Genomic DNA, 22,814 nt, shown 5'->3' on the forward strand with positions numbered 1-22,814 from the left:
TTGAAGCAATGAACAGGTATTCTGAATAATGAGGTTGTAAATAATACAGGTTCTAATATAGACAGCCCTACTTAACAGAAGATTAAATTCACTTAGGAAAAAGTGTTAACCTACATGTTTAATACATCACACACAGGTATCCACTTCTCTAGTTGGACACACAGTATTTTAAACATTAACATCTACGTAGAAATGATGCCAGCTGGACAGCCAAGGAAAGAAAACTGGAATTATCTTTAATTACTGCATGCTTGATAACCGTAACTGCTAAGAAAGCACTTTAGCCACGCAGTTCAGAACAACAGCTTGGAAGAGTGTCATATCTGGAAAGTAACACGGTCTGCAGAGGCAATGTTACTTAGTGACAGTTTTATGGAGTAATCCCTCTATTATTTGTGGAGCTAACAATGAACACAGCTTACCCAGCAGACATCTGCCATCTGCGTTGCAAGCCCTTCAGGAAATAAAGTAATGCTGTACCACACAAACTATGTAGGATTTGGTGTTCCCTAACTAGCATGTTCTTTTTAGACTTGGATTAAGTTCACCTGTTCCTTTGGCTGCAACTGAAAGAATTTCTTTGCTTTAAAGTTTCTTTTTTTAAAAAAAACAGACTTAAAAAAACATTGGTTCAACAACCCCCATCTGGACGCATAATGCCTGCAATTGAGAATGACAGAAGTGCAAATTCAAGAGGGAATGATGTAGTGGAAATTTAGTATAACCTAGTATATTAGTATAGATAATTTATAGATCTTTAGAAGACGACAGAAACCAGCAGTGGTGAGGGTTGTTTTAACCATGTAAGAAAAAAAAATCCCCCAAATCTGTACCTTGCACTAAAATAAGCTGGTTATAAGACTTTATATTATTCATTTAAGGTACGACAAAACTCAAATTTCATTTAAAAGTTATCTAAAGCCTTTCAGCTGTAGTCAGCATCATGCCACTCAGCTGAACCAGTCCAGATTTTCTGGGCTTTGCAGCTCTGTCAGCTACAAAGCATCATGGTTCTGAGATGAACATGATGTCCGAAGTAACAAAAATGTGTTTCCATGTCAAAAGTCCATCTAAAACAGTTGGAGTCTAAAAGTAGTGCATTCTTGAAATAAGCAACTTTTAACAATCCCAGTGCTACCTATTAAGTCTCCTTCCAGATGAAATATTATAATGGACTTACAGTCCCTTAAGATGCTAAAGTTTTTTAATGTGGCAAATAGGTTACACAGTTTTAATCTGTAAACTCACTTAAATCCTCTCCAGACTGGGTTTGCTGCGCCAGCCAGTGCACAGCCACTCTTAAGTAGGGTTTTCTCCTCTTTCACATCACCAAAATTCTTTGCATCCTTGCTTTTTCTCAGCACTCACAAGAGTAACAGGTGGTGCCTGGTGTTTGATACTGGGTTTTATGGGAGACATCTAGTTATCTATCATTGCAAGGGTCTTTAGCAAGTCAAGCAGCTTTTTAATGTTTTATGGCTGTTGATCTCCATTTTGGCTCTCAGCTAGACATTTTTCAAATTCTCTAGCTCTTACTCCTATGCATTCATATGCGGTGCTTCGTTTTTCTCAATACCCTGAATTCTTGCTTTGCCATTTCAGCTGTTAACCACTAGGTCTTCCCTGAAAAGCTTTCACTCTACAAAATATAGACACTTACTAGAACAAGCCTTCCCTGTCCTTTCCACTTTTTCAAGTACTTAAAGTATGTATTTAATCTTCAAGAAGATTCTCCAATTCTTATTTTATCAGCACACACATTTAGGTGATATACTTATTAATGCAACTGCTTCACTTTGAGGATTGATGCAAAGTAGCTCCTATTTTTGAGAAATGCCATTATGGTCAGTTTATTTTCTGCACAGCCTATAAACACCCATTTGCTCAACTAATGCCTCCCTGTTAATGAGAAGATTTTCAGCAATCTAAGTACTTTCACCATGCAGTAGAAGACAACAATTATGAAGCAGAAAAGATTTTCAGATGGGAAATTCCCTCTCCTCCATTTTGTAGCAAGTGTTTCAAAAGCCACCTAGCCCTTCCATCCCTCTCCGCAGCCTGAGAGGTTGAAAGCTGTCCCGTCCTGAACCTGAGACACCATGAGTTCATTTCCTGCATCGCAAGCAGGCTCCGGAATTGCAGCTCTTGTGACAGGGAGTTTCCAGATGTCACAGTGCCAGGACCACAGCTCATGCTACAGATGGGCACTAGCGAACCAGGGTTGCCAAGCTGGCACACAAACTGACCCGCCAGCGACAATTGTGGGGTGAGGGAGCTGGGAAAGACTGCAAAGGGTGGGAAAGAGGGTATTCTCCAGAACTTCAGAAATAGATTTTGCTTTGCTTTTAAGCTAAAGTTACTTCTCCTAGCACAAACAGTAAAACAAGAGCAGACCATTTACAGAAATCATTTGCAGGGCTTTGACTAAAGAAATCAATTGCAGTGCTTTAACTACAAAGTCTTTTTTTAAAGTCAGAATTCATAATAAATTAACTAAACTATAGCTAGAAACAACAAGCAGCAGCCCTGAAAATTCTCTTCCAGAAGTTTTGTATAATCCTAAAATTTTATTTAAAAATAACTTAAGCATATATACATAGGGGAAATAGGAAAAAGATGTATTAAGAAAACCTAAAAACGCTTAAAATACTCTGTTTTGTTCCAATAATTTCTGCTTGTAGCTCTATCACTTCCCAAAACATACTACTACAAGAAGAAAAAAACATGCGTAGTTCTGGAAAGCAGGTATACCTCAGCACAGTTTAAGAGCATAGAAAGCTGTTAAAAAAAACCCCAAATGTTGCTTACAACTGTGACACTGTCATCACACTAAATCTTATTTACAGAACTTACTGACTTTCCATTACCATATGAAAGACATTTAAGTTTTTGTAATTGCAAATACTCTGATCCAAAATAGCTCTAATCCTGCTTAGACAGAGGGGGGAAAACCAAAATGTGTCTCTTTCTGGATGTAAAAGGAGTTACTCGCATTGAAAGTTCCACAGGTTTTTACTTTACCATGCTGTGGGATTAACATTGAAATTATTACAGCTGTAAAGGGACACAAAAGCAATACCCTTTAGGATACAGCTCCAGCTATGCCTACCATCATCCTGACTATATTAGTGTTACGTAAGAGGTTAAGAAACCTCTCGACCATCTGTTTAGAAGCAGATTTTTTGTTTTCCGTCCAAATTTAAAAGCTATGTTTGAACATCTTTAAAGAATCTGTTACTAATAATAGCAGTTTTTCTTCATATTTTAATGGAAGCACTAACATAATTTTACAACTACTGTATATTAAACAAGCAAAACACTTGGTGAGAATGCCAGGGCACATCAAGCAGGTATACACCAGCAGTCACACCTATTTGATAAACACAGAGCATTCTTTGCATTTAGCTACAGAAAACACAGCACAACAGTTTTACACTAGCAGTCCAACAATCGTTTTCTTCGAAAGCTAAACACGCAAGAACCGATTTTTTTGTTTTCCCCGCTTCATTTCCCAAGCGTACATTGGTTTTAAGTCACCCATTTGCTAAGCCACGCTCTGAAGGCCAAATGATAAACCCCAGATACCGCTTCTATAATAGCGCATCTGTTGAAATAGCTGGATCTCGAGTCAGGGGGGTGTTTTTCTTTCTCACCAGCTCTTCAGCGCTAGCAGGGTCCTGTTCCAAGCTCTCCAGCATTTCTACCCAGCTGTAGTCTTTTACAAGCCCAAGAGTCTACTCACCTTAAAGTAGCATTTTTGTGTAAATAAACTGAAGGTACACAATAGTCTTAGTTCAACCTACATCCTAGCGCTTTCTGAAAGCCCCAGTTGTTTCGGCTCTAACCTAAGACAGACTACGGGAATGCAGGGCCAGATTTGAAGCAACCCAATGTAACGCACTTCACGCTTACCAGACCCCGGCCGGAGAAGGGCAGCAGGAAGGAGAGAGCAGCCGCCCCTCGATCCAGGTATCCCCTGCCTTGGCGCCCGCTCTTCCCGCAGCTGCCCGGCAGCCGGGCCCGCTTCGCCGCTCGCCCCAACACAGTGGCCCCGAGCGGGGAGCGCCGAGCCCAGCCCAGCCCAGCCCAGCCGGCCGCTGCTGCTGCTGCGGGGAGACGGGGCCGGGGCTGCCCCTCCCCGCGGCAGGTCGGGGGAGCTGGCAGCGACCCGCCGGCTCCTCCCTGCCGCTGCGGGAACCCCGGGGCCGCTCCCCGCCCTCGGTTCCAGCCCTCTTTGATCTGGTTTGGCGAAGGCTGATGTGGAGATCAGAGCCGCGCTCTGCGGCGGCTTCACCTGCCCGCGGCCGCTGGAGCGGCGGGACCCGCGCCCCTCTTCCAGCTTCAACACGCGTGCTTACGTGGGCAGTACGCGGGGCATCGCCCGGCCACCCGCATTTCTGAGATGCGAAGAGCAGCGAGTGTCGTTTGGAGCGGTTTTCAACCTCGCTTCAGTCCTCAGTAATTCCTGGCAAACGTGTCTTGTCCCCCAGCCCCAAGCTCTTGACTTCATCATTCGGTTGTCAGGCATTTCTTACAAAATAGCTCCATGCGGCTACAAATCGCTGACACTTCTCCAAAAACAAACAGACAAGAAAAAAAAAAAAAAACCAGCCTACTTGGGAAAACAGGGCTTTTGCCCCACCAGGTTTTAAGATATTTGTACCTAAAACACCTTTTCTTGAGCTTCCTTCACACCTGAGCACTTGAGGACCTGGTAGTCCAAAAGTGAACTTCACCACCTACTCCTCAGATACATTTGCTTAAAAGACTTTATAAATACAAACTGAATTATTACAGACTATTAATGCAAAAAAGCTGAAAACTCCATGAGCAGAGAAGATAGCCTGGTCACAAGTCAAAAATGAAAAAAAAAAACCAAACCAAAACCCCACAAAACAAAAACCAGAGATTGCCAAATTCTGGGGATATTTAAACCCCCAAGTCTAGGACCTCAAGAACAAAGCAGCAGGTCGTGTTTAGAAAGAGCTCAGTATTAAGGTGGGAAACACTGTACTCATTCCATTTGCAGAGCTGTATTAAGGACTTTTTAAAATACTACTATGGGAAACGCCACAAGCTGGTCTCAACCTGCTCTGCCAGGGTATGCTCAGACTAACTATTGACCCTCACATGCTCACAAGCCTCATGTTTTGGGAGGTGACTTCCCGTTTTTCCTCAGCTCTGGGCATCTCAGATGCAAACCTCAGAACTGACATCCTCCTGGGGCAGATCTTATAAACCAGTCCCCTGCCACTCCAAAGCAGGTCACAATCCACCTGGGACTGGCTTTTTAGAGAAGCTCTCTTTCCCCTCCACTGAAATACAGGAGCTCTGATTTCAGGGTCAAGTTGAGCTGGTTGTAGCAAAAGGAATTTCTCATCTACAAGCATCTTTACTCTTTGTAAAGCAAAAAAATCTTACCAAAGGAAACACTGGGGCTCAGTTTCCCTCAGTGTGACCTCAAAATTATGCATCCTAACTCTAGTACAAGTTTTTACGCAAGGCAGCTCTTCCTGCTCATTGGATCTGGTCTTTAACAGGTGGTGAGACACTGCTGCTTCCCCACTTCTGAGGGGAAACTTTTTTAAAAAAAAAACAAACAACCACTGTTCCTTGCCTTTCTCACTTAGCTTCAACTGGAAAATTTCACTGGCATCGGCTGCCCTGTCTCCACCTCCCACACCATCAGCATCCTATCTAGAACATAATTTTTCTAACATTAATGGATTCTCTAACAGAAAACTTGCTTTCCATCCAACATAGAGCCATCCAGTGCTAATGGTCCAGGACAGTTTGTATACAAGAAACTCAGATATGTTTCTTGAACAAAAATAGCAATACTACAAAGCAGATAACTTTAAACCATAATTCAAAATAGAAGTAGGACTACAATTCAGTATTCACTTTCTGAATATCTGAAATACATAATATATGCCCAGAAGCATCACAAGAATAATCTCAAAGCTACTTTTCCAAAGTCACAAAACTCTATGTATTTCTGAAAAATCTAATAAAAGTATTTCTTAAATATGTAGTTATTACTGCATATCAGTTCACTGCAGATACTGTATCACTTGTATTTGCTAACCACTTCAAAGAAGTGACAAAAGGCACATAATATTTGCCCACTGCTTTGATATCTAGGGGGAGAAGTACTATAAAAATCTAAAGGATTACAATCTATTAAAGCTCTTAGATTATATGTACTGCACAAAATAGTGTTACTGTATCTTAGCATATCAACTTACTGCAGCTACTTTGTTCCCAAGAATGATAGTAAAATGAATGCATAATGTATGTTCATAGGTTATGCTTAATAAAATGATTCCCACGCAAATTGGATTTAAATACTGTATTGCATATTTGAATTACAGACTTGCAGTCAATTATTGCCTTTACAGTACCTGAAAAGCAAACTTGGCACTGCGAGTGCCGAGAAACCTTTCCCCCATGCTACGCTCTATCTCCACAGAGCCTTAATTGTCCAGTGTCCCCCCCGGCACGCTCCTGGTTTTGACATCTCCATCATACACCCTTTAACATCCCCTTCTGCACCACATTCAACTTTTAGCGTTGCTATTTATCCCGCTGTTCATCTCCAGTGATATCAGACAAATGCTGACTTCTTCATTTGTAAGTGATTAGGAAAGACAACTGAGCTCTGCAGCATATGGAGTGCCGGTACAGGAAAATTGGGGGAAGGTGGAAAAGGATGGAAGAATTTAGACCAACTCAAGGCAGATCAGGGATGTCAAATTTGGTCTGTGGAGGCTTTGAGAAGATAAATGAGTAACACTCTGCTCTAGCCACCACCTGGAAATACATATATGCAGAGAATCTGCAGGATATCAGCACTACTGATTCAGCCTTGGTTTAAGTCAATACGATCCTCAATCCACCAGGAAGTTCCATCTACCTATGGATCTATCAATACATTTTTACAAGCAACAGAATTTCTATCATAAATAAAATGAACTCTCAAAACTTCATTACACATTAAAGAGAAGATGAGCAGAATCAAATTTGACTATTATACCATCTTGAAGATTAATTATTACTTTTAGATTTCATGGATTACTTAAAAACTTGCAAACTTCAAGCCCTTGAAGGTAGACATGCTGCTCTGGGCAAAAGTACTTTACATGTTCTGATAAAAGAAAAATCCTTTAAACTTAGAAAAACAGTCAAACCATCTCTTCTCATAACTTATCATGATAAGCATCTTTTTTTATCGAGATTTTAAAATAACATTTTTCATAGCATGCTTAACTAATAAAAATCAAGCAGTAGTAAAAATACTGCAGCTCCCAGAATTCTATATACAATCCTTAGGAAAAGAAATAAATACTGTTATGATGATAATCATATTAGAGATTCAAATGGATTATAGTTTGTGTAATATATAAGAAGATAAGCCTAAAAACCTGAAGCTCGTATTTGTATTTACAAAGTATGGCTGACATACTGTGTTGTAACATATGGAGTTTGACCATTCTCTCTATTCAAACAAGATACAAAGCATTGCAATTCTTGGCCGCGATCTTTTCATAGCCTCTTTTGAGGCTAAACTGAAGACACCAGGCAATGCCATCAAGTGCCAGCCACTTCTGCTAGCTTTGGCTGCCCATGATCGAGAGCTGCTACTGAGCTACCACCCTTCCGACACTGTAGCTGCAGCTATTCACCATATCATTCCTTGGCTGGATGCCTTCACATGCCTCTCTGAGCTTCATATGACATTAATCACAGATTCTTCTTGTCAGAGCAGTGTCTTAACAAGAGAGAGATTCAGAAGAAGCTGAAGGACTCTGACAGTGTTGGACATTAATAGGAGAGCTGGTGGCCTTTTTGGGTGCTCTGGGGACAAATTGATGCTGATGCTCAGGGAAAAAGCGCAGAGGCTTTTGAAATCCTTGAAGGCCAGACAGAGGGCACCAGAGGTGCTGTAGAAATTCTGCTGAATTGCTAACAAACTGGGGAGAATAAGGGAATACAGAATTAAAGAACTAATTAAAGGCTAAAATGACAGAATGAGTTCTGTACATAGCACATGTACTCTGCAAGTATTTTATTATAACTACATTGAATTTTTATTACAATTCCCATCCATTTACAGAATTTCCCGACTGGTGTTTTTTGCCTGGACACAATATTCTCTATTGAATCCTAGATGCTATAGCACAGTACTTCCAATAGGCAATTTACCAAAAGCCATCTAAAACAAACAATGCAGTGGTAGAAATATGGTAGGGAACCAACCATTTATTTACTACTTTTCATACTAAAGGTACATTTTCATGCAACACCTGAGGTAATCCTGTGATAGCAGCAGCTACTTTAACTACTCAGAGGCACACAGGGCACACAATGGGATCTTCCAGATTATAGCAGTACATGGGACATGCCAGGAGCACAGTATTGAGAAAGTTAATCGGACTGAATCAGCTTGATCCATCAGAAATTACTAGATTTAGACTGCCACTGATTATGCCACACCTGACAATTTTGCAGACACCTCTGAGTGCCTGCATAGTGCTCTCAAGTGCTCTTGGGTTCAGAAATACAAGGCAGAGACATAAACTGACTTATCTGAGACTGCAGCCACACAAATGTGAGTTGTCTGCTCCTAGACCTAAACTGAGCCTGAAAACAGAACAGCTGTGTTCATCAGGCATCACCGTTGAGATGGAAACTCTCAATATTGGCATTCTAGAGCCTCTAAACAGAGACTGAACTTAATTCACAACCTGTGTTACCCTTCCAGAGGTGAAAGAGAATATTTTAAGGGATAAAAAAAGCACCCAGCAATGAAAAAAACCCCCTGTACTCAAGATCTGTGGATTTATTTCTTTGAGATACAGGATGAAGAAAGGGAAGTGAATGGGAAGTGAATGAAAAACAAAGTATTAAACATAAAAACTCACAACCTCTTACGCTGGCATTCTTCTATACACATCGGTCCCCTCCCCAGGTGTGGAGGAGACAACCTTCATATAAATATAGGTTGTAATATAAGCAAAACTGATTCAGTATCATTATATATCTATGGCTGAAGCCTTAAGTATTGAGCCTTCCATTTTCAGACTGCTAGCTCCATGAGGTTGAAACATTGTTCAATAGATGTCGTGAATTGGCTGTCCTTCTCCAGTTTCTATTCATCCAGACTTCATCACAAAATCTTTCATAATTGATATCCTCAAGAAAGGCTGAGAATTAAGTGACTATAGAGGCTGAAAAATCTTTAAGGCTTGCAAAGCAGTCTTCTCCAGCACTAGCAGCAGGGGAAATGTTAGACATGATTGCTGATCATGCTCTATTTGCTTTTTTAGATAAACAAAGGACTTCTGGCTTGTACTTGGGAAATTTAAACTCTGCACACTACATTCAATAAAACAGATACCAACACATTCTTTTAATATTCTGGAAACTGGACATTTAAGGTCACTTCATCTTACATAACACTCAAAGTCAAAGCACAGAAATAAATTTCTGGGGGCAAAGAGGGTCCTTCATTGTCCATTAAGTGCCTAGAACAATGTGCTCTCAGTCCCTAGTGTAATTAAAGAGCCAGTTCAGTATGATATTGCAAACAAATACAGCAGGGATTCTAAACTATTTCCTTTATTGATTTTTTAAAAAAGCTCTCAAAGTATGATAGTGACATTTTCCAGTCTTTTTTTTGTCCCTCCAACTGAAACAAGACACTCTAGCAGTATTTCTCTAGCTTTTTTCATTGAGATCCTGAGGTTTTAAACCAGGTCATGTGAAGGTTGAGTTTTATGAACTATAAGACTATCTTGTTTTATCTACTTACCGAACAACATCAATTTAATGATTTTTTCAGTGAAGATCAATAGACATAAATCTTTTATTTTGCATGTTTCCAAGTCACAGGTACTCTGAATTGAAATCCATATCTGAGGCTCCACAGTAACTCAAGTCCCATATCATACAAGTCTTGAAAAGCTATTAAGTTTAAAAAAATCCCCATATTGGAAGCAATTATTTACATTGCTAAAGTAAAAAACAAAGCTGTGTATTAATCATGAAAAACAACAAAATCAGTTTTAATACTCTGCAAAAATGCTTTCATATGGAAAATTTGCAAGACAGTTTTATTAGCATCTCAAATAGTTTTCAGATACTAATATGAAGAAAACTTGTTAAAAGTACAAATAAATCTGGAAGTAGAATTGAAGATCTATACTTTTGATTTATCTACAGCTCACAATGTTTTGAAGGAATTTTTAATAGCTTGTCTTCAGCCATAACAGTTTTATTCTCTAAACAGAGCACTCCAATAATAACTTACATTAAAATGCAGCTGCATAAACATGTTTACACAGTTACATTTTCTCATTCACATTCCTTTCCCACAGGTGTACCTTTTCCACTATGAACTAACTACACTTAAGTGTATCTTATGTAAGTGCACACATGTATAATGTCACTTGTAAAATAGTCCAGACATACCAGAGGGAAAAACTAACAGAATGTTTTATCTGAACATAAAATAAACAAGTGACACAAAAAGCAGTAATTCCATCACTTATACAACAACAGTATTTAAATTACAACCACTGTCCTGATGTTACAGTGAAAGTGACTATTGCAGTATAATCCTTTTCCAAGTCACAGGAGAAATGCACTTTACCAACATTGTTCAAGTAATTACTATATTAAGAGTAACTTGTTTATAAATCAAAGAAATAACAAAGAACTGCATTTCTCCCATCATTTGGAGGCGCTTATACAGCAACAGTCCAGAAAACACAACTACTACTATTTCTATTTCAGCTACAGAAGAAAAGGAAAAGTCACTTTTTCAGATTCATATTCTCAGTTCAGGAAACAGCAAAGACTTGAAAGGTAAGTTTTTTTTTTTAAAACACTGAAGTGTCAATTACTTTTAAGATGGGGACCATTGTTTTGCACTTAATTTCAGGGAAACTACAAACATAACATCAATATTTATTGCAACTGCATAAGTATTGCCATATAATATGTGTGCAATATAAACACGTGTAAAATAAACATTTATGTTGGAGATATCAGGAAATTACTCATTTTGTTGTTCACTTCATTCACTTTCACAGCTAAAGTAGAAGTTCTTGCTATTCATTTAAGAGCAAATTAGGTGACAACTGTAGTTCTGAAGCATTTCTTCTACCTATTGCAAGTTCAGCCTTCAACCTAGCATGCTGTTCCCTTGGCTTAGTAAAAGTAACAGGAGAGAAAACCCCTACCAGCTTCCGAATTACGCATTTTTCCAAAGGATTTTCAAAATTAACTGCCTAAACCTTCAAATAATGCATGAAAGGGCTCCCCCCATTTTGTGCACAATGCACATCACACCTTCACCTTTCCTCATTAGGAAAGTGAAATAAGCAAAGCTGATCTCTTTTTCTTCAGGGGAAAAAAAAAAAAAAAAGATCTAAGTGTTTAGAGTAAACAACCATTGCTAGATCCCATAGAGGAGCTTTTATTTGATGTGAGCTTTACTGACACACTAACGAAGGCCTGACAGACAAGGCAAGAGAAAATGCTATTTGAGCACAAACTCAATGTTTGCTCACTAGGCTGCTTGCCTGCCAGAGGGTTACCCAAACATAGCTCCTGCAATGGGAAGTCAATCTTTTCTAGCTGTCTCTTCGCAAACAGATGTGGGCCTGGGAATTTCTCGTATGTTCAGATAAATCAAGAACCAGACCTTTCAGGGCACCAACCTCCACAGCTTTAGAAGGAGATGTCAGATTTCTCCGGGAGCCTCTGATTTCCCACTGTTTAGACTAAACTACAGTTACTAGCTACCATACACAAGTCACACAATTTCCAAAGCTGTTCACTAAAGGTAGTTTGCTAAGTGCCTGTTTTACCTGCTACTCTAAGTCAAAAACCTTGAGACAAGTCTAAACTATGAAACATCTATGTAACATTCCCCTACATGGCTGTGGTTTGGTTTTTTAAAATGCTATCTGTATTCCTTTTATATTATCCCTAGGGATACTGAGGTGTATCTGCTCAAAAACCTGATCTGGCGTTTTCTGCAGTGCACACAGGTTCCCTGGAGCCACAGAGTTCTGAGCTGTATTCTTGTCAGTACAAAACTGCAACTGTATACCTTCCTGATCAATTCTCAAATCAAAAAATCCTTTGGAAAAGCACAGGGTATACAGAAATTGCATTACAGTTGTACTACAAATCCAGATATATTATTTCTCTGCATGAGGTCCATTTAACAAACCAAATTTTTATATTCAGTGTTCAGTATTGACAAAATGTCTAAGGTGATGTACGTGAAGGCTTTTCAAACCTGATGATACCTCTTGAGATTTACATTCAATAAGTACAGTTGGATAGCTATTTAAAGATCGAATTCAAGATCAGACTTCAATTAGATTACTCCTGCTACAGTCTCTGTGAAGTATGTAGTCAATTCAGTTAGACAACAGTGCTTTTTCCAATTACTACAGGTTACCCATTTTATATGTACCACACGTGTTTCTATGAGATTCATCAGAGTAGGATTTGGTTCTCGACTGGTTACATTAATTTTAGTATCAGATTAACTCTCTTCACTAAGAGAGGAACCTGAAGAGGATCAGGTGCTGAAACATATTTCAGAGTACAGTTTCTTTCCACACCCAGGAACTGAGAATCATGAAGCACTCCAGGACTCCGAAGCAGCAAGACTGATACCAGTCTTCTGCACAGGAAAACAGGGTATGGGAGTTGAGAGAACACTAGTCACTTTTGGTCATTACAGAGTACAACCATGGAGATATTTTTTTATATCCTGGCAAAGAAGAGTGACTGGGTGCATGCCAGCAGTACCACAGCTGTACAAAGTCAGCACCAGTAAACCACCTCCATATCAGACACAGAGACAGGCATACAGCAGCTGCCGAAGACTTCTGGCAGCCCTGTGGCAGCAGCAGCAGCTGCACAGCCATTCCGTGGCTAGGAGAAAAGTTTGGTCCCTTTACAACTCCCTCCCTTTCAGCTCACTTAATTGGGCCATGTTCCAGGGCATAGGCACTGCTAATTTTAATAAAGCTAAGAAATTGGTTTACTACCAAGCCATTGAACCTTTATAGCAGTGTTCAGATATTAAAACCTGAATATTCTTTTTAAAATTTTCAATCTTATTTAACAGAACAGCCTTTAGTCTACAATATTTAGCAGTCACCAGCCAGATACTGTTTTAATATGAGCAGTGCATACATAAGATACTGACCTTCCCAGCAAGAACTCAAAGCCCAATCAGCTAGTGAAAGCAAAAGAGCAGCCACAGCAAGATTGCTCCATTTGTCGGAAGATATTAATCTTTGCATATACCCTTTCCAAAACAATTTATGTATAAATCTACCAACAAAAAAAAAATCTTTCCCAAAGAGTTTGCTTTAAAGACAAAGATAAGAAAAAAAAATGATCTAACCTTGATGAAAGCATCCCAATCAATTTTTGATGACTTGTTCTTCATGCTTGCATGACATAGCCATTACATTTTTTTTTCCTCACAGTGAACAAAAAAGGTATCACATGGACCTGGCCATAGTACTCAAAGCCAAATGCATACAAAGTTATTGCTAGACATTAGAAAAGACTGTAATATCCACCAGCATTCTTCCCACCTTCCCAGGAGAACCAAGTGTGAGGTGTCAGGCAGGACCAGCAGTATTTGTGCATGGCAAGTAGACACAGGTGACCCTGAGCTCCCTGGTTACCAGCATATTTTAAGCCAGGGGTGAGAGCAAGCTGCGCCTTTCAAGGGGAAGGGGGCAGGGAAGAAGGGAGAAAAAGGAACCTGGAATGCTCAGCCCGAGGTCAGAGGACAAGGAATTTCAAAGCTAGGTGACAATTTTAAGATGCAAGCGCCTATTGCGCAAACACATGCCAAGACGCTCACCCACACACTTCCTCCTCATAGATTAGTTTTAATCCCAACAAATTTTCTAAATTCAACTCACCACATACCTTCACAGGCTTGTTTGCTGGCATAAGGATAGCAACCATAACAGGCAAGAATCACCAGCAGGAGTGGGGAGATGCGCTTCTTTCAGTGGCACTGATGATTTATGTCCACGTAGGAGAATGTATGCCTATAATGTGTGTATTACAGTGCACACTGTAAAAGCAATAGGCTTTAGAGTTGATACATAGCACTAAATAGAAACTTTTTAAAACATTTGCTTAAGAAAAAGCATGTAGTACACAGAACCTAACTAAAAAGTAGAACTGCAAATCGAAGGGATAAGCATAACACATAATATCTGGTTTTAAGTTTTTATAGAAAACAAGTTATTGCTGAACCAGTTTCAAATTCTCACAAAATAACAAAGCAGAAACAAAGGACTGTGTTTGAAATGCTTACAAACTAAAATTCCAGTCCCCTACATACAGGGATTTCTTTCATTAGGACAAGATGGAGAAGAACTCAGTGATTAGCATTCTAATTCAGTACTAAAACGTAGTTGGGTACAACTGGTAAAGCCATTGAAGGCATTTTCCCAGGTTTCTTGCTTTCTTGTTGAATGACTGCACTTTTTCTTTCAGAGCTAAAAAAGTCAACAGTTCAACAGTGTCATTATCTTCTATGACTGTCTTCACAAGTGCTGCATTACTAATCTACTTGCATGGCTACTGTAAACACTGAGCAGAAGCATCAATACTCTTCAAATTATCTGTCGGAGCATGATTGAAATGGTCAGGCTTCTTGTGCACAGAACACAGCTAAAAGACAGCAGCCATCATGAGTTGGTTTGCAAGGCTGCAGTGAATCACAGCAAACAAAGCTGTATTCCATTAAAGTGGCATGGCTGAAACCCATGTGTCTGCCTTCAGATGGAGGTAATTCAAGAAAAATTGTGCTGTGTATTACTAAATTCTGTATAGTACTTAGCAAAAGCCTGAGACTTCAAGAATAAAAGAACAGCCAGGTCCTGTTAAATTTACTATGCTGCCCCCCCTTACATTTAAAGATGGAAAGAAATACTTCCCTCAGGGAAGGGGGGCCCAGCTCATAATTTCTGGATTAAACCCATTACTATTAGCTGCAGAATGAAATTATTAGTGACAGGTTCACTGAATTACCTCTTTACAGAGGTCACTAGAGCTTCCTAGAAACCTAAAACTGCCACTGTAAATTTAGCTAACAAGTGAGGTTTTTAAACCATCAAAATTAGAGGTAAACATAAAGAACCTGTTTTAATACTCTAATTTAGTCATGCATTGAGGTACAATACATTTGCATTTTCTTCGCTTTGAAGATATAAACTGAGAAACACATGAGTGCTGGCATGCACCACTATTACATCAACATTTTATATCCACAGATGTGGATGTAGAATTTCTATTGATTTTCAATATGCTCCTTTCTCTTAAAACCATAACACAAATCAAGAATAATTTCTCTGGCAAGTACACAAACTGTAGCTTGATCAGCATATTTAGAGTAAGATTAAACAGAGGCTTTCATCATACAAAATTCTGCTATGTAATGAATCAATTTTGCAAATATCAAGAATCTGGAAAAAACAAGAAACCACATGCACAAAAACCTTACTTTCATTCTGTGTTCATTACTGCCATTTTAAAGCTTCGCTCACTTATTTACAAAGGACCTTAGACAGAAATTATTCAATCCACCACTTTATAAGCTATGCTTAGTTCTACTTAAGCTTCCAAGACTGCTAATAAACTCTGTGTACTGTTTCATGTAAAATACATATATGGTCCTCAAAGTACAGCCTGTTTCCCCCCTCCCAGGTAAGTGACCTCATCCCTGGATTACAAAATCCTGTTTCTCTTGCTTGTGCTCTCCCTCACTCTGGTCATATAAATTTTGTGTTCCCAGTTGTACAAAGGATGCCCTTGATCCCAACCTAGTAAACAGCTGAGTACTTAAAGTAGTTAAGTCTCCACTACTTGGGAAGAAACCTGAGCTTGAAATCCTTCAGATGGAGTTTGGCATCAAATCCACATCTTTTTCTTGGAGTTATCATAGTCACTCAGCAATTATATCAAAGTATTGCAAGGCATTCAGAGACACTTCTTTATGGCTGTTGCGTGGAACTTAGATACCAGAGCATCGGTAGAAAGAGCGCCGGGCACAGCCTCTGCTCTACAACACGTCAATATACCTTGATGCTTGGACTGCAAGGGGTCTGGAGTGTTGCATTTGTTAATGCCAAGCTCTCCACTCCCCCTCATGCAATGAGGGCCTTCATCCCTGTTGTCCCTCCTAAGTTCCGCTATACTTTGTCAGAAGAGCTTCTAGAAGTAATGACACTATCCTAGCTAAACGCATTTTAGCATCCCCATTTTTAAACAGGGTAAAATAAACATCTTCAATTCTGATGGTTCATAAGGAACTGACGGGTAAAATGGTGCTATAGTGGAATTACTGGGGAAGAAAAGCAACACCCCACAAAATGGTCATGGTAAATCTCACACTAAAAGGAGTGTTACCTTACTGTCACAATTAAGCCACGCTCATTAGAATTGAACAGGAACTTAAAGTTCTCATAGTTCCACATGCCTTAAATAGATTAAAATCATACTCTTATGATTTATTTTACCAGTAGAAAGCTATTATGCAAAGGTACTTGAATCCCACTGATTGTCATCACGAGTTCTGTGGAACTATGACCAAAATTCAACAGTTGTCCTGTAGACTCTGAATCTTAAGCAGACTGATATTAACTTGCCATTAAGAGACTAAACTACCATAGATTGCAGATTTCATGATCTAAATTCAGTTTACTATAAATACAGTTCCTTTTGTAATTTCTTTTTTCTGCTTAATATTTTAAGGGGTTTTGTGTTAACAACTGACACAACTTACATAATAACTAGAGATACCCAGTAACAGAAAATGATGCAGAAGGCTGAAAAAGTACTTGATTAATCAGCTGTGAGATTCAATATCACCTTTTGCGCAGGGCACATCTGCTTCTGAACAAAGCAAGCAAACAACCTCTTCTCTGCTGTGCCAGTTTCTCTATCATTGTGGTATAGAGGAAGATCACATTGTTCAATTACCTCCTTGCACTGGGTTTAGCTGTTCAGATGTCTAGGTTGAACAAATGACCTTACTGAAATAAGAATTTCTTTGAATTGCTCCACTTTGCAGAATTTGCAGAGCACTCAGTAAGATTCAGCCAAGAGGGGACAGGCACTTAAGTACTGAAGTATTTTGTCATCCCACAAATGAAACTTCAAGATAATAAATATCCATAAGTAGATAACCAAAATAGAGACATTTGTAAGAAAACTCAGACATTGAAGTCCTGGAGTGGTCTAAATTACTGTATCTCCAAACACTATTACACTGTATTTCACTAATACTATTTCACTATAGTTCCAAAGTTCTGTGGGTCTAGCTCCCCTTGCAGCACCTGGCACCTAAATCTGAACAGCAACTTCTGCTAGCCTTCAAGACACTAGGTGATCTGAAATTCAACAATCTCTGTCAGGGCCTGCACTGAATCATCTACCATCTGGAAACTGTAAAAATCAAAATTATATGAAGGCTAATGAAAAAATACAGTAAAAACATGATGGTGATGGTAAAGTTTGACAATCTTCCAACAGAACTAACTGGAAACCTGCCTTTTCTGATGACCCATACAGCTTAGAGCAAGCTGAGTGAGAGCTAAGAGCCCTGAGGTATGAGATGAGGCTACCCAGCAGGGTCTCCTATCTGTGGAGGCAAACGCCCTGGAGATAAACTCTATTTCGTTCTATAAAGAAATCCAGAATTTTTTGTTTTAACTTTTAAATTGGCTAAAAAAAAAATCAAATTCCAACACACTGAAGTTCTTGCAAAAGTACAGTTCCCTTTCTGCAGCCAACTCTATACGGTCTCTTTCTGAAAAACGTAGCACAGTTCAAAATTAAGCTGAAGGATTATTTGGAGTTGTCTTGCATAAACACAAGCCAAGAATCAGCTTAAGTTACTATAATGGTCTTTATATAGGCTCATAAGTCACACAGCAAATTTTGGCAGAAACAGACTTCAGTCTTTAGAACATACACGTTTAGGTATTTGAACACAGTGCCAAGAATCTCCCAAAGACAAATCAAATACACCAGGAAAACTGGTTTTAATATCCAAAGAGTTACTCAACCTGAACTGAATTTATCAAGATAAAGAATACTTTTTTCTTTGCTATTCTGAGGATAGATGAATCTTTCTGCTCAATATCTAACAGCTGTTGCAAACAGCAGATGCTGGAAATTCTCGAAGAGATTTTACAGAAAATCTTTTACAGAGCAAAATACTTTGCGACCTGAACACCAGGGTTTCTATAATGAAGTCAGTTTCTATGCCATGGTCTTAATTTCAGTCTACTTCATATATTCATTCAACCTACAGCCTCTAAGCTTTACATTCAAGAAGCTCTCATACCAGCAGTAATCTTCCATAAAAAGACTTGTTCACTTAACAGCGCTAGTCTTTGCTCAGTGAAATATTAGTTCCTGCGACCTGTCAGAAAGTAACTGAACAACAACATACTCCAGTCTGACAGAAAAGGCAAAAAACCTAAACAAGAACTAAAAAGGCTACCTTTTCAAAACTGAGACTTCTTGTCTGTGAAACTGGGCGGTTTCTTCTACATAGAACAGTTCCGCATACTCCTTATTCAAAAAAGGGAAAATCATAAGCTTTCACCAATTTACTAAAAAGCTTTTCTTTTTTCCACCCACAGTTTAAGCCAAATGCGTCTCAGCACTGGATCCCAAACTTTAATTTCCTTCTACTTCTGCTATTGTTATGCCAGCACTTCTAAATATTTACCCTTCCCAGATTCCTAAAATGGAAGGAGCCAGGGTTCTTTTGTAGTGCAGATGATTTGCACAGACCCCAAGTAGTGGAGAAATTCTCACGCTTTCATGGGAGGGAACTGGATTTAGGGGACACTTTGTTCATGACAGGGTAAAGTAATCTTTAATAAATTTAAATTGAAGGTTCTTTCTAACACAGAGGGATTATGTACACTTTCCTCATGTAGAATGATAAACATTAAAAAGTATTACTAAACATTCCTTAGAGAACCACAGATTTACATTTTTCATGAAGTGTAGATGTGATTAAATTGCATCTATATCTGGAAACATTTAACACTAAGCTGTTGAAAAGTTATTTTACTGTATATGCCACTTCAATTTATCTTCAAAAAAATTGAACTGTCATAGATGAAGATTCAGTAGAAGTAAAAGCTTAATCAAAAAACCCAAGGAAAGACAAACAAAATGCAAGCATTAAACAACATGAAACAGGAAAACAAGTGCCAGTTTTGGCACTTTCGGCTAGTGGATGTTTTGGAGGCTCCGCAGGGACAGCTTAGCCACTGCTACCAGAGGAGGAAGCCAGTTTGGTCTTTGCTGGCATCACAAGCATTCAGCAAAGCAATCTACAAGAGAAATGCTCCACATCCTATTTATGTATTACATCAAACCCATAATCTAACAACTTAACCTACAGTAAATCTAAAAGAGATGTAAACATAGAAGATACTACGGAGTAATCTGAGACAAAAGCAGTTTTCCCCTTCTTTTTGTAAGCACACACTGAGTTAAATTCTCCCACTTAACAGAAATCTGTTGATAAGGCATTTACTCCTCTTGTTGTAACAGAACAGGCAGAAGGGTAATTAAAACCTGCTAAAGCCATTGATCATGCCATCTTAGCTGAAGCTGTGAATAAAAGTATTAATATATTATAGTATTCTTTAAAGTTGCCAAATTACGCACTCTAACTAGAAGGAAATCCTTCCAGAAAAATCTTTCTGAGCACCAAGCCAAAAGCAAACATTTCTTTGTGTGTATATTCCATCTGATAAAGCTGGATTTTCCCCCCTTATGGCTGCTGAAAACTTGGGCGATAAGAATCTAAATGAGATCATCGTCCCCATATATTCCAGAATTCCTTAAGAATGTGTACAAATATATATAGTAATTGACAGAGGGATATAATGAAACTTAAAATAAAAATGGTTTTCTGCACAGTGGGGAGCTACAGTTCCTCAATATCCAACTCAGAACACCACATGGGCAAATCAGGAAGTAAGAAAGAAAGCAGAGGCTGCCAAAACCTGCTTTTCAGTCTAAGGCAGCAAAATAATTTGTTGTTACTACTGAACCCATTTTGCACAGCTCTGCCAGTCTATCAATAACAGTCTCTCCTTATGCTCCAGGTACAGCACCATTTCTCTTTCTTTTATACAGACCTTTGCTTCTTTCTCATCTCCTGCTTCTATTTTTATATTTATCTCCTCTGTTCCTGAATTTTCCTAATTACAAAGTCTACTGAATCAGCAGAACCAGAAACTCGGAAGATTAATTTCTAGAAGCAGCAGTCTAGATAAGAAAGGAGAAATCTCTGCATCTGTTCTGTAGGCAATCTTACTGTGTAGAATACCTCTCTGCATAAGCACTACTTATCATTGCAAGAAGTTTTGACATGCAGGACAGTTTTAACATACAACCAAGAAGTTTCTGTGGGCACACGGGTTCTACAGACTCCATTAACCAGTTTCACCTTTTAATCATTGCAGTGCATTTGCACCTTCCACAACACTGAAGTGTCAGGCACCGTAAGGCTCATTGATGAGGCACGTCTCAAGTTTTCCAATTTAGGCTAAGATTACTTCAAAGCTATTTATCCTCCTAGGGGAAACAGTTGGAAGATGAAATCAGAAATTTTGTTCATTAGTGAGAAACTGTAATATTCAAAGTCACCATTAAAATGATTTTGTTTTTACAGACTGACTTCACCAAGAAAATATTTCAGAAAACCCTTTCTAAATGATTCTTACTCAGCTGCAAAGTTACAATACAGTTACATTTCACCAATTCCAGATCAAGCCAACTACTTCAAACTGTCGAAAGACCACTGAACAAACACTAGCTATTTATCCTCAAAGACCCTATCTTTCTAAAAGAAAATACTGAAAACCACTGCTAGAACTTTAAACCCTTGAAAACAGAACTAAAAATAACAGTGGATACTGGCAAATTGTAGGTATTTATTTTTCTTAAACTGTTTTTTATACTTTAAAAAAGCTGCTTTAGAAGTCATAAGAAGGAAAAAAAGAACAATTCTTTACCGCTACCATTTAAAACACATAGCTGAACAGTTAGAAGCCTGCCCTATACACTTACTGAAGGGATAAAGGCACACTACCCAGCCCCATCTGCAATGGGATCTGTGATCGTTCGAGAGCACCAAAATTCAAAATGACTGATAATCGTGAAACACTAAATGCTACATCTCCTCTGATTATCTAAACCCTGCAAATATCATGAATCTGGTTTACAAAGCAGGTAAGCCAAGGCGTGTTGTATGTCACTAACTGTAATCTGAAAATTCTTCTCGCATACTTTAATATGTTTCTAACAGTATTTAAGAAACTATTCTATAAGATTGACCTAATATTCTTTTAATTAGAAAAAGCGAGAAGCAGAAAGGAGAACAAGCCTAAACACTGCCAATGGCCATACTATATATACTACATGTGATAGAGTGAATAATGTTTCCTATGGCCTGGTCCTGGGATGTAAATACAATGCATTGGTTAACTTGAATTTGCCTTTGCCTGAAATCAGAAATGAAGACATTATTGTTATCTTTCAGTCTCTGAAGAACAATGAAACATAAGTGAAAGAAAACTAACAGGAAAAAAATAATCAAATATGAACTCTCAATTAATCTAGTTCATGAGAAGCTATAGAAGGTAGCTTTCCTTATCAAAACTATCTGGAGGAAAAAACACACTTCCTAATAGCATTACTGGATTTTGTGATTTTTCTAAGCTGATAACAAAAATAATACTAACCAACTATAATGAATATTATGACATTCCAGGGTTATAAAATGTGACTTTGGTATTATTAGGCTTAACAGATACCGAACAGTGGAAAAGATTTCCAAAGATAAGTTTAATCACAATATTATTATCTACTTGTTTGATGCATCAAGTAACACAGCTGCTAGCTTCAAAACTAGTAATTATCAGTAAATTTTAAAAAGCTGAAAAAATCTGAACCCTTCATAATCTCCTAACTGCAGTAACCAAAGGTTAAACACTACTGAAGACTGGATCAAACTTTTAAAAACTCTGTTGTCTCAAGTTCTGTGCTTTCCCATTTATCTGATTTAAAAGGGTATACTTTAACCAAATCTGACTTTAAAGCAGAGAGATAAGGCAGCTAGCTAAACTAGAAAACTATAATAGTGTCAAAGTTATATGGATATGCGTCAAAGAAATATGTTGCTAACACTGAATAGCAAGGTAAGCATGCCTACCTTAAGATGAAAAGCAGTTTTAAAAAGCAGCAGTTTTAAAGAACAAAGTTAATTTGCATAGTAAGGAACAGTCTTAAAATGGAAGTGTTTATATACACAGAAATGTTAACTATATATATAAAGTAACATCAAGACACCAGGCCACAGATACAAGCCTTTCAAAACAGTTAATGTCTGATATTCTCAGGAATTTGGCCCTCTCCAACGCAGACTGTATGATGACAACTGTGAAGAGAGTAGGCAAAATGGAACAGGAGGAAAAAAGACACCTGGAAAGAGGTAGCCCAGTTCTAGACAGGATGATGCCACTCTGAAGGGCACTCTACGTAAGGAGAAGAGCAATTTGAAGTAGCTCTTTGTGTTACTCTTCAAGATAAGGTTTTAATGATACTGCAAATAATTCTCAAAGGGGAACTGACAAAAAAAATAAACTGCAAGGTAGATAAAAGAGAACACGTTCACAAGAAAAGATACAAATACTTATTGCACTTTTCTTCCATCC

The sequence above is a fragment of the Pelecanus crispus genome, chromosome 3 (genome assembly GCF_030463565.1).
Source record: "Pelecanus crispus isolate bPelCri1 chromosome 3, bPelCri1.pri, whole genome shotgun sequence".
Lineage (NCBI taxonomy): Eukaryota > Metazoa > Chordata > Aves > Pelecaniformes > Pelecanidae > Pelecanus > Pelecanus crispus.